Source organism: Alligator mississippiensis, chromosome 4 (assembly GCF_030867095.1).
Source record: "Alligator mississippiensis isolate rAllMis1 chromosome 4, rAllMis1, whole genome shotgun sequence".
Lineage (NCBI taxonomy): Eukaryota > Metazoa > Chordata > Crocodylia > Alligatoridae > Alligator > Alligator mississippiensis.
Genome location: NC_081827.1, coordinates 243368177 through 243380541, shown reverse-complemented (window position 1 = coordinate 243380541; position 12365 = coordinate 243368177). Strand labels below are relative to the sequence as shown.

Below are 12365 nucleotides of genomic sequence, written 5' to 3'. Positions count from 1 at the left end.
CCATCTTTCTGTGTTCACCTGTTATCTTTTGTCTCGGATTCGAACTCTAAAGCTCTCCAGGGGGAGAGGTGCCTTTATGTTCTGTGTTTGTACAAAGGGGCCCCTGATCCAAACTGAGCCTCATCGAGACTACTGTTAACACGGGTAATAAAACGGGTCACAATAGGTATAGAAATTGCAGATGCCTTATGCAGTGATGGGGCCTGACCTTGCAAGTGCCTACTCAGAGGTGGGGCCCCTGTGAAGTCATGTGCAAGAGGATTTCCAGGTAAACTGGCAGCCAACACGAGCGTGGCTGGAAACTGAAATGGGCAGAGATGCACGTTTGGAAAGGACGTGTTTTCTCTCCCTCCTTCTAACTTGGGGAACCTGACTGGCAGCTTTGGGCCTTGTTACATGGTAAACACGGGTGGCTCCTGGAGCTCTTAACCCCTGGATTAACACCCAGGGTTTTAAGCACTCACTATGCAGCTCATAGTTAAGCCACTCCAGGGCAGGATTATCTCTGATCCACATTACCCAGCTCCCGGTCCATTAAAGGTGTGGACACCCCCCACAAATGTGCTGCCCAAGTTGAAGCCTTCAAGGATGCCAGGATCTCTCATGCCCCGGCCCGTACAGCAGGGATAGAAGTCCGTCCGCGTTCATCCACCCCGCTGTGGCAACTCACAGCTCCAGCTCCTAGTCCTGCCCCTGCTCCCCAGGCCTCGAGTGGCAAGTCACAGCTGTGCAGCTGGGGGACAGGCAGAGAAGGTGTCTGGACTATGGGTGCGACTGCTCCAACCTCCAAGCTAGCACTAACACTGACCAACATTTGTGCAGCTCACACGGAAGGTGTAGCGAGACCCTTTGTTTCCTGACACTTCTCCTTTCTACTTCTTTTCCTGACGGGCAAAAATGTTATCACAGGAACATGGGCCGTGTGCATGTCTGAGCTGATGGGAGCCTGTGATCTTAGAGGTTTCCTTTCCCTCCTCTCCCACCTCAGATTTCTTTGCTCTATTTTACATCTCGGTTCCCCTTTTAACAGTACTGTAAAAATAATTTTAACTACTCTGGAGCTGCGCATCTCCTCCCTAAGGCTGTGGTTGATAATATCCACAGTGGGCAAATGAAGCCTGTATGTAAATGCAGTGGCAGCCACTGCAGTTTCCAGATGTGATTTCATTGTGCAAAGGTCCCGGAGAAGTCCTGCCTTCACACTGTGGAAGAGGTTTGATCGGCAAGTGTCTTCAAAGGGAGCCCCAAAGAAAACTCGCCCTATAGCTTCAGAAGCATGGATGAACCTGGCTAAAATCCTTGCCTGAAGCCAGTTTCAAAGATGGAAACTCTTAAACATCACAGCTCCTAGGATTCTCTCTCACCCCATATAACTTCTCATGATGCCTAGACTATTTCCCTGGAAGCAGACTGCACAAGCTCCCAAAAGCCATCAAGCATCTGCTGCCATGGACAATGTAGTCTGAGCCAATGGAGGCAAGATGGACCTACCTCCTCCAGGGGAGATCTCCCACCTGGATACTTGTATGAGAGCTCCCCCTTTCCCCTCCATATCCTCCAGCACAGGCTAGTACAGAAACGATCAAATTCACTGCCTAGACTGGTTTGTACAGAATTATTTTTCAAATACCCATGGCGTGTCAGGGGTCACTCTGACACTCCACAGTCCTCGCATGTTCCTCTTCAATGGTGAAGTATTAATCTGAGATTACAAAACTGGCATTTACAGCTTTTATTTAAACAGGATTGGGATGGCGTATTTACTTAAGAAAGATAAGTGTGCATCCAGCAAGCTAGGGGAATCCTGGTTAAGCAAGCACACTTATCAGAACACTGACTTATCTAATGACAGAAGCATAATATTATGCAGCAAGGAAATCAGACATCACCCTCATGGAAGTACGCCCAGAAATATACCACAGCCCCTTTCCTCCCAACCCCTGGCACTGAGGGCAGGGGGGTAAAACTTTGAAGAAATGGTGGAGGAGTAAAGCAACTCTGCTGACGCCACCCACGTCATTTCAAATACACCCTCTAGTAGTCTTCTTTCCTGCTAATGCTCCTTGAGGTCCACCAGCAGATGGGACCATGTGGGCAGAGCCCCATTAAGATAACATGCAGAAGGCCCTAGGTTGAAAACAATTCAGTTCTGGATGGACCCTACATGGGGAGGTTCGTGGTCCACTCTGAGTGGTGGCTTGGCCGCAAAAAAGGTTTGATGAGTCTTGAACAGTTGTGGCTAACAGACCCAGCTCAAGCATAGGGGTCAGTACTTTTAAAATGCAGAGGTCTCATAGTCAACTGCTGGTGCCAACAACCTGTGCTAATGAATCATGTTGCACGAGCTCTTTAATTCCTGGTCCTCCTCTGGCTGGAGCTAGTGGCTGTGACTCCACTGCCTGGGCGCAGAAGGCCAGAGGAGAGCACCAAGGAAAAGCTCTGCTATCCAGCTGCCTAGATCTACTAATTTCCTGACCTGAGAGGCAGATCCCTGTCCTCCACTTTATACTGTGATCCCATGTCTGGTGTAGTCTCCATCAGAAGCATTTTGAGCAAAGAGTGTGGTTTCCACCCCCCCTAAGCAGGCAAAACGCTGTGGTGATTCATGGCACAGGGGTTAATGCTCCTTCCAGAACTTAATAATATTTAGCCATGAATAAGCATAGAGTTTATAATGATGTGGCACTGATTCTGGCAACAAAAATAATATTTTCTGCACTTTTCTGGATTCAGGCATTTACACAAAGCAAGGTGCAAAATCTTATTGGGCAGAGGGCTGGTAAATTTGTACTGAGCTGGTAATAGTGACTAAACTTAAGGTACTAAACTTAATGCACTGTAATTACAGCACATTAACGAATGTGTAGACGCACCCATTGATACCAAGACCTGTAAGAAGCAGATGTAAGCACACGGCCACTTTCTTAACATTTGCATTGTTCAATTTTTCTTAACTTTACAAGATCACAGTTACCATCCTCTTTGCTACTATTTTCTAGCTGAAAAAGGTTTGACAAAGAGGAGGCAAAGCCATATGACGAAAATGTCTTTCCTAATACATTCATCTAGTCACTGGTAACAAGAGCAAACCCCACCACTGCTTTCTACTATAAAGACACCTCATTACAGCTGAAATCCTGAGCCTAGCGCCAATGACAACATTCACACAGATTGCAACGAGACCATGATTTCACCCTGGCCCTATTTAGTGTTCAGGCCCTTAGATCCTTTTGTACCTGGTGGCGCATCAAGCACACGCTATGAATGAACTATAAGAATATTAAGCATCAAAGTAATTACAATTATGCACAGGCTGGGGTCTTCAAAAGCATCTGAGTGTTTTAGAAGCAACCGGTCTTGCAGTAGTCTACGTTAGAAAGCCTTCATTGTAACAGCTATCCCAGCAACGGCACCTCCTGGATACCTACGGCTTCCACTGAACATAATTAGCACAATTAAATCATATCCTTGAATGGCTTTGGACTCGATTGAAAAAAGGGCACTTTTGCTAACATAAACTGCATTTCCTGGAGGATGGTGGGTCAGCTGGAGCAGCCACATCCATTGTGGGGATGCTTCTTGTCATATGCCTAAATACCAGCTATGCCAGCAACACTTTTGACAATTCCAGCCATAATTTAATTAGTCCTTAGGCTAATTGGTCCATATCGTCTGATCAGTGTCACAGATTTATAGTGGCAGTATATATGCTTGCATCATTTTTTTCAATTGCCTTAACTAAAGCCTGGTTAACTTATTGTACTTTTATGTTATTTGCCATTATAAACACTGTAAAGCGTGCAGCCCTGAGATTTACCACCTTCTCCCGAGCACTGGGCTGGGTCCCAAACCCCGTGAGAGTCTAAAATTTTAAATAATTCAGGAACACTAGGGTCACACTTACTTACAAATCACAGCTTTTTACATCCACAAAATGCAAACGACAGGACTTCGAAATCTTATAACAGCTCAGCTCCGGTAGCATCTACCTGTGTGGAGCTGTGAGGCTACAGTAACTAGTGGCAGATCCTCAAAAGTGTTTAATTCCAGTTGAAATCAATGGAGCTGACACACTGAGACACTTTTACACAGCATGTGCTTAGTCATCTGATTGGCAAACGTGTAGTTTTCTGCATTTTCGTTTTTTACTGATTTTCATCAATACACGACCTGATTTTTTAAAATTGAAGTTACTCTATTTTTACTGATTTACACCCATTTTTCAGTTCACTCGGTGCTGCACCACGCTGCTTTCTAAATTCCCGGAATTTATTATGTTTTTTAAATAAAACCCCAAAATTCGGGACACTACACGATGCACAGGATTTTGCACATACATTGCGCTACCGGGCATTCATATGGACAGGGATTCCCGGAATTGCTTTTTAAAAAATAAAAACCAAAAATGTGGGACACGGCATGAGGCAAACAAAGATCTTTGGGTGAATCTGATCTCTTTTATTAGACCAACTTAAATAGTTGGAAACCAATTTTTAAGCAAGCTTTCGGGTTCAAAAACCCTTCGTCAGGCTGAGGAAGTTTCAGCCTACACGCCTGGACACTGCGTGATGCACAGGATTTTGCACATACATTGCTCTACTGGGCATTCATATAGACAGGGAGGGATGCTACCCTGACTGGCACCTGCAAACAGGGTGCCCTGCAAACATTGGAAAGCCCAATGAAGCACTGCCCCTCCACGTCCCACTGAAATCCATGGTGCCAGCAATCCCTTGGGATCCACGGCTCAGGGCAGCAGGGCTGGTGGCACTCCGGTGTCCTCTTTTTAGCAACAGCTGAGGCCACCGTGGACTCACCTGCGCTCGGCGTGAGCCCATCCACAGGTAACTCCAGCCCCTACCGTGTGTGCAGTCTGCTCCCAAAGACGGTGGCCACTGCCATGAGTAGGGGCTGGGGGGCAAGGGAGGCCCAGCAACCTGCCCACCCTGTGCACAGGGCTGCCTGCATCTGCTGCCCAGGTCCCTTGCCCTGGTTGCTAGGCGACCATCAACTCAGTCCCAAGACACAAAGCCTGGAACAGGCTGCACCACTTGTACCTGCTGTGCGGGGGGAGACACTGCAAAGTTTGGGGGTAGAAATGACAAGGGGGGAAATGGATTTTTCCACCACCTGCAAAGAGGTGTTCCTCTAATTTTTAAAATGTTACCCTCCAGATTCAATGCAGCGGCTCCTGAAAGGATCTGGGGGGGATACATTTAGTCTTCGACTGCACCATTAGTTAGCCACAAAGGGGCAGGCTGGGGATATGCAGAGCAGAGGGTTTGGGTCTGAGCAGGCAGAGGTGAGGGAGGCCTCTGCTGCTGTGTTTTTGGGGGAATTTTAAGTCTTAATAATCTAAGGGGTCACAGGAGGATTAGCCCTGGGATGAGACCGTCCATCCCTGTCACGTGCAACTGAGGGATGCCCCTTTAGGCATCTCTACTAAAACCCTTTGCATCCTTCCGGTACCCAGGTTGTAATTAAAGAAATTGTTTTGCAAAAATCAAGTTGGTCTAATAGTAAAAGATATCACGTCTACCACAAGTCCTGATTCCCCTTGCATCCTTCAGCATTTGCTGATGAGAGTAACCTTCAGTCTTCGCATATTGAAGTATTCGCATATTGAAGTATTCATTGAACTCCTGATTTTGTTCCGCTAGACACTTTGACAAGGGGTGCATTGTACGTGCCGTCAGTAATTAGCATTATTCTATATCATTTTACTCACATTTGTAATTGTGTGGCATGCAAAGTGCTGAGGAATGATTTGAGCAAAAATCGTATGTACAAACAATACACCAATTACAACACCGTACATACAAACATACACTCTACATACAAATGACCCCGTACATACAGACAATACACCAATTCCCAAAGAAACCCTGCAGCATCCCCTGCCCACTTGAGTCACAAACTTGCTCCAGAAGTTCACATGATAAATACTGCAGTTTTCTTGTAAAAGCAAAGATTGCATTTGCAAGGCACGAACGGTTCCATCTAGGGAGCAGAATGATCTTTTAAAAATCCCTGGAAAGAAACCAAGTGGGGCTATTAACTTGTTCAAGGTTATAATAATGAAATCCATCTTGGAGACGCTTGATACTTGCAGATGTAATTGGATTAGATGAAAGTTTATCCCGTAATAGCAATAAATCCAGATAAAAGAATCTGTCAATACTGTCATTTTTTATTTTAAATCAGACAAAATAAAATCTTTGCTGATCTTTTCAGGCAGCCGCAGTGCGGTTCAAACTGTATTTTTATGCCACCTGTTTGCTTCACTGGGGACCCCCATTTTACAAAGAAAAGGCCTGATTCTGTCTGCTGTTAAGCAGGTTAGTAACCTCATTGCCTTCCATAAGAAGATTACTTGCTCTGGGTGAAATTGCAGACGGCGAGATATATATGTCCTACCTAGGTCCTATTTTGAGTGCTTGATGCATTGTTCGACCCAGTGGCTGCATCTACACGAGACGCTGACTGCGCAGTAGCTCGTTACTGGCGTTGTGTGACATGAATCGTGACACAACACTCCTGCGCAGCAGTAACAAGCTACTGCGCAGCCCACGTCACCAGGAAGCCATGCGGGGGTGCTGCTGTGCAGTCACACCGGTGACTGCATAGTCATTTAGTACTTGGGTACAGGTATAGACATGGCCAGTGTTAATTAGACTTTCGACTGTCAGGCCCCCAAAGGGACTCATCATATACTTTTCATGATGAATACTATTGGATTGTTATTACTTATATTACAGAGCTCCTGAAGGACTCAGTTAGGACTGAGACCCATTTTTTAGGCCACATAACACTCACTGTATAACTCTTTTAGGATGTCATTTGGCTCAGACAAGGAAATGGCAATTTTGCTTTCAGGCAAAATTCTTTGTATATTTGAGAGGTGCTACAATATTCGGTAGCATGTGCTGTTGAAGAATACTATTTCTCTGAAAACAACCTGTTTCATTGGAAGCATAAATGTATAAGACAAATATTTTTCCTGATAAGCCCTTAACAAAGGGTTTGGTGCTTTTTTGCTAGGAAGAGGTAAGGAGAGGTGTGTGTTCTATATTTTTAGCTTCTGTGGACTTAAGAATATCCCTAGAAAATTTCATTACAAGCTCAAAGCAAAGAAAATTTCCTTCTACACACCCTGCATAGCCTTATCCTTCAAGAAGGAGTGTTCTCTGTCAGCCCCTTGAAACACAAACACAGATTGTCTAAGTTTCTCCTGATTATCACTGATATATTTTTTACTTTCTGTTAAACAAAGGAATGAGGATAATGACCATTGACATAAATAATGACATTCTGTGCTATTGAAGGTAATGTTGTAGTTTTAAAATCTATATTTAGTCGGGGCCCAGTCTTATAAGTCCTCCAGACTTGGAACTCGCCCTGAAGGCAATGGATGTTCCAGACAACGAATACCAGACTATTTTAGTTTACTTATTCCCATTGTATGCTATCTAAAATGCAATTGTTATTCAAATATTTTGTGGTGGTCCAACTCGCTTTTCAGTCGGCAGATATTTTTCTTGTCAGTTAAATGCACATCTGGAACAAGTCACTTAGATAACTGCACCATTGTTTGTAAAATCTCTTAAAGATGCTATATATGGAAGGAAGAAAATGTTTCCAAAGCTTTTTTTTTTGTCATACTCACAAGTTAAATAATTCTGTCCTATTAAATATAGGGAAGATAAAAAAAAAAAGAAGATAAAGCTTAAATCGCAACTCAAACTAAGCAAGAGATCTGAAAGAATTTTAATAAATTCTCATAAATATCTACTTGGATTAATGTATTTCTTATTGTTAGTAAAATAAAAGTGCAAGCAATTAAAAATGGATCATGTATATATTCTTTATATTGACATGGAAGCATCTGCATTTAGGAGAAAATTTTGTCTAAAAAATTATGTTTATCCCTCTAATTTTTATGCTTATCTTGAAGGTAGGAAATCCATGGCTCTTTTGGACTTCAGAGTTGTCAAGATCCTCAGGTGAACTGAATAAATCTCCAATAGCCATTAACTGCATATGGTCTGGGAAGCATAACAAAATAGTTTTATCCAGGAGAAAGCAGTGTTACATCCATTCATTCGTGTACATAAGCATGTGTGCACATACACATATGCACATACACATATGCACGTGCCACTCTATTTGCTTTGCAATAAGCAAAGCAGAAAAAAATCATTGATAAAAATTAGCTTACATTTTTATAGAGGAATCTGAAGGGTTTTGCATATTTTCAATGCAAGGGCACAGTTTTACAGGATGACAAATGCACACCCAGTAGTTCAGTTTATTCTCCTAGAAGCCTTTCTCTTTGACCTAGGTCAGTGAGTCTCTAACCAGGTGCCATGATACTCTGAAGTTCTGCAAGATGCTCTGAAGGGTGCCCTGAGGTATGAGGAGATGAGTGCAGGCTCAAGCTAGACCCTGCTTGGCTGCTCGCCTACACCCAACTGCCTGGGCCCTGTAAGCACATGCTTGTTCCTGCCCAACTGCTTCTCTCCTCACTTGCACCACCATGCTGCTTAGCCCCTGTGAAAGGAGGTAAGCACTAAGCAGTGTAATAAGTTAGTTTTTGAAATGGGGCCCCACTCAATTCACAAAAGTCATGGAGGGGATCTTGAATCTAAAAAGGTTGAAAACCTTTGACTTAGACACAGAATGAATAGTAAGTAGTGCAGTGCTCCGTACAGCCACAACAGACAGCAGATCCTCAATCTGCCCAACCTTTCACTACCATGTTAATAGAAGTTCTGTTGTTTTGCAGAATGAGTGTGTTAGAGGGCCATGGGATGATGAAAAGAAGAGGTGTTGCCTTGTGGCAGTGTTTTTGGCACTGAAAGAATCCTCAGTTCTAGGGTTTAATTGCAAAAATCCCTCTCTAAATTTGTTTAGGCACACAGATTAACAGGGCAATGAATACATTTACTTGGGAGAGACACTTCAGGCATTTAGAAATAGATTAACAAATGGGAACAAGTTATAACAATTAAGGTATTATAATATTAATCCACAGGAACCTCATCAAAGGCATGCATGTACATCTCTATCTCTTTGCCTATCTGTACAGACATATTTGGGTCCATATATATCAGCCCCCCTTTCTCCACAAAATCCACGTATCTGAATATAATGTATGTTTGGAAAGGTGCTTTATAAGGATATAACAGGGTCGTGCTCTAGGGGTGCCTGTGATGCCCCTGGAGCCCCCCAGTCCTCATCAACTTCACTCTTTTTTGGGCAATCTCCCTATCCCCTTTCCCTCTCCTGCCACGCCTTCATGGATTTACCTTTTAGAAAAAAGAAAGCTGCCTCAGGGACTCCCAAGCCTGGTCTCACACTCCTGAAAACAGGTTTCTGTGCTCATTGTTTTAAGGGCTAATTGTATGGGTTCTCTCCTCCCAGTACCTACACCCATGCCTTGCAGATGTCACACATACTAATTGATCATAACCGCCCCTACGGGCTACAGGCTCCTGGTTCTATTCATCCTTAGACCAGCCCCTCTCTGGGATACAGGCACTCTGGCCCCCTCAGTCTCCAGCTGTGGCCCTTCTGGCCATTGGTCCTTCTCCTTAGACCCTGGCCCTGCTCCTAGGCCAGGTGAGACCCATAGGTTCTTCAGCCCCACTAGGCTCCAGCTATGGCCCTCCATGACCTTCAGCACTTCCTGAGTCCTGGCCCCTCTCCTAGGTCAATAAGACCCAAGGGACCCCTGGCTCTACCTGTTCCCTAGGCTACCCCTCTGCTCTTTTCCAAGCCCCCTAGCCCCTGCTCTCTCTCTAGGCTGCTGGCCCTGCTCCCTTTCTGGCTCCTCTTTCCTGAGCCAGCTGGGATCACCGCACCTTCCCCTAGTCCCTTCCACAAACCACCAGAGTTGCTTCCTCACTCAAATTTTGCCCAGCAGCTCCTCTCTCTGCAGCTCTTACGGCTAGACTGCCTGCCCAGTTCTAGCTCTGGGCTTATATCATGATAGCCCAGCCCCTGTAGGCAATGTGACTACTAATTGCCCCTTGGCACACTTGTAGGCTGCTTTTCAGGCAACTTGCCTTCTTGTAAAGTAGCAGGAGCACCAAGCCTATTGCTGTAAAGGGTTCTTGACATAAGATCATATGAAAGTAAGGTTGAAAGGGACCTCATTTAGTCCAACTCTCTGCTCAAGGCAGGATCATCCCTCGCTAAACCAGCTCAGCCAAGTGTCTGTCTACCCTGCTCTTGAAAACTTCCAGGGATGAAGATTCTACTCAGTGAAAAAGTGAGATTAGAGGAGAAGTTCATCAACCAAAATGATAATCAGCTGTCATGACCAGGTTAAAGAAAGTCCCAATAAATAAAACAAACAGACAATTTAAAAAAACGATCCGAGTAAATATTTTTATTGTGCTCGTTATTCTAGTGTCTGATCATTTAACACAACGTATTGGTCTGGATTGGCAAACCCTTACACAGTGAGTAATGCCACAAACTTCCATAGGTTTATTAGCATGAGTGTTTGATGGATCAGGGTTTAGATAAGTGGTTCTAGCATTTCTTTTCTCACATCTATATTCTAAGTATGAGATTTAAAATGTCCTATGTGGTTGTCAAACTGTACTGGAGGGATTACAAACAGTTGGATTATTTAGCATGGGAAGGAGAAATATGAGGTTTGGATAGACGTGTTCAAGAAAATGAAGGGTGTTCAGATTAAAGTTTGTTGGTGCTTGATGTGGAAAGATTCCAGAAGTCTGAGTAATACAGTTCAAAGGTCTTTCTTTTGCTTATTTTGCTTATAAAGCCTTAATACAAAGTTCATTTGTGACTGTGTGGACACATTCCAATGTTTTATGCACAGTACAGATTAAAACAAATTCAGAAAAATCCATCTGGGCCAAATAAAATGAATAAATTGGGCTGAAAGGAAGGTAAATGCTACAGAGTATGTACAGACATTATACTTAGATTGACTTAATTGGGTGGGATGATCTAAATTCTGATCTGTGCATACATTTGGGAAGGTTAGATCAGGCAAAAATGGGTTAGCTCTACCTATCTAACATCTGTACACATTTGGAGTGCAGCCCCTGGGCTGGGAAAGCCTGGCCACTTGCCCCAGGTCTAGGGATGAGCTTTTTCTACCCCCCTCCCCACCACGACCAGGCTATTTTCAGCCCCCAACCCTCCTACCCCCTGACAGATAACTCCACTGTGGACCCACCAGACCCCCCCCACCCATGGACTCACCATGCCCTCCTCAATCCTGCCAAACTCCCTCCCCTCACCCCAACTTATTTAGATTAGGTTCCTGGTGCAGCTCCCAGCACCGGGGCTTGTCTGCACAAGCAGGACCCAATCTATGATCATGCAGCTTGCTTTAAGCTATATGATCGTAGACTGGGACATCTTCACATGCCCGTAGTGAAGGAATAACAGCTGGCTGTGATATAATGTAGCTATGTCTACAAGAAAAGGTGCTTCCCAACTCTTTTTGCAGGCATTTCTAATTAAAAAAATGATGGCCTTAATCAGAAATGTCTCAAGTTTTTTCTCCATCTGCCGCATCTATAACGTTTAGTTAAATTCTGTTAAATTGTAAAATAAGCAGTAGTTTTTAGCAACTGAGAACTCTTTCCACATCTTATTTTCCATCCAGATGACTCAAAAGCTCCTTTCTAGAGGATCAGACCGGGCATAACTTTATGGCTAAGCCCAGAAAAAATGTAGACGTTTAACAACCACTTCGGGTAGCTGTGTCCAAAATATGGATCCTCAAACTCCAGCTCAGCCGCTGAAGATGCCTAAGGCTTTTAAAGGGCTAGAACAGGTATGCACATGCCAAAACCCAAAACTGAGGTCCTCAAAACCCCACTTAGATGTCAGTTAACCCTAAAGGTGCTTAAACTCCCTAAGGACCTACGTTTTCACTAGGAAGTTTCCTGCATGCCTAGATGTCTGCTTCTGGGCATGGCCAAAACCATCTGTCTTCCCAACATTGAGGAGCTAGATAGAAACTTAGCTCATAGCCGACCCCTGTCAGACAATCTAGACATTTCTCTGCAGATCTCTTCTCTGCATATGAAGACATTTTGCTTAAGAAGAATAGTTTGTACTTTCTTGAAAAACGAGGTAGTAAGTATGCTCAGCAATGCAGTTTCCTAGTGACTACTTAACGGTGTCTGTAGAGTCTCATGCACTGAAATGAATGCAGCATTTGTATTTCACTGATTGCTTTTTGATAGGAATGGGACAATCCGCTTTTCACCCAGAAGTACAGCATGGCTTTGTAAGTGATGATGACTAGAAATGTGGAAAGCTGTAAAATCATATAGAACGGCTGTGGGTGGAGCCCAGGGATCTTTTAGATTCCT

General features: G+C 44.1%; 1 protein-coding gene across 3 annotated transcripts in view; it reads right to left on the bottom strand.

Moving 5' to 3' along the window:
- Positions 1–4978, bottom strand: part of CFAP221 (cilia and flagella associated protein 221) — a 39610-nt gene extending 34632 nt beyond the window's left edge. For all 3 annotated transcript variants that reach the window (XM_006258679.4, XM_019480651.2, XM_019480652.2), the window contains exon 1: positions 4818–4978. The gene's annotated coding sequence lies outside the window, so the exon portion shown is untranslated. The remainder of the gene's footprint in view (positions 1–4817) is intronic.
- Between the last annotated feature and the right edge of the window lie 7387 nt (positions 4979–12365).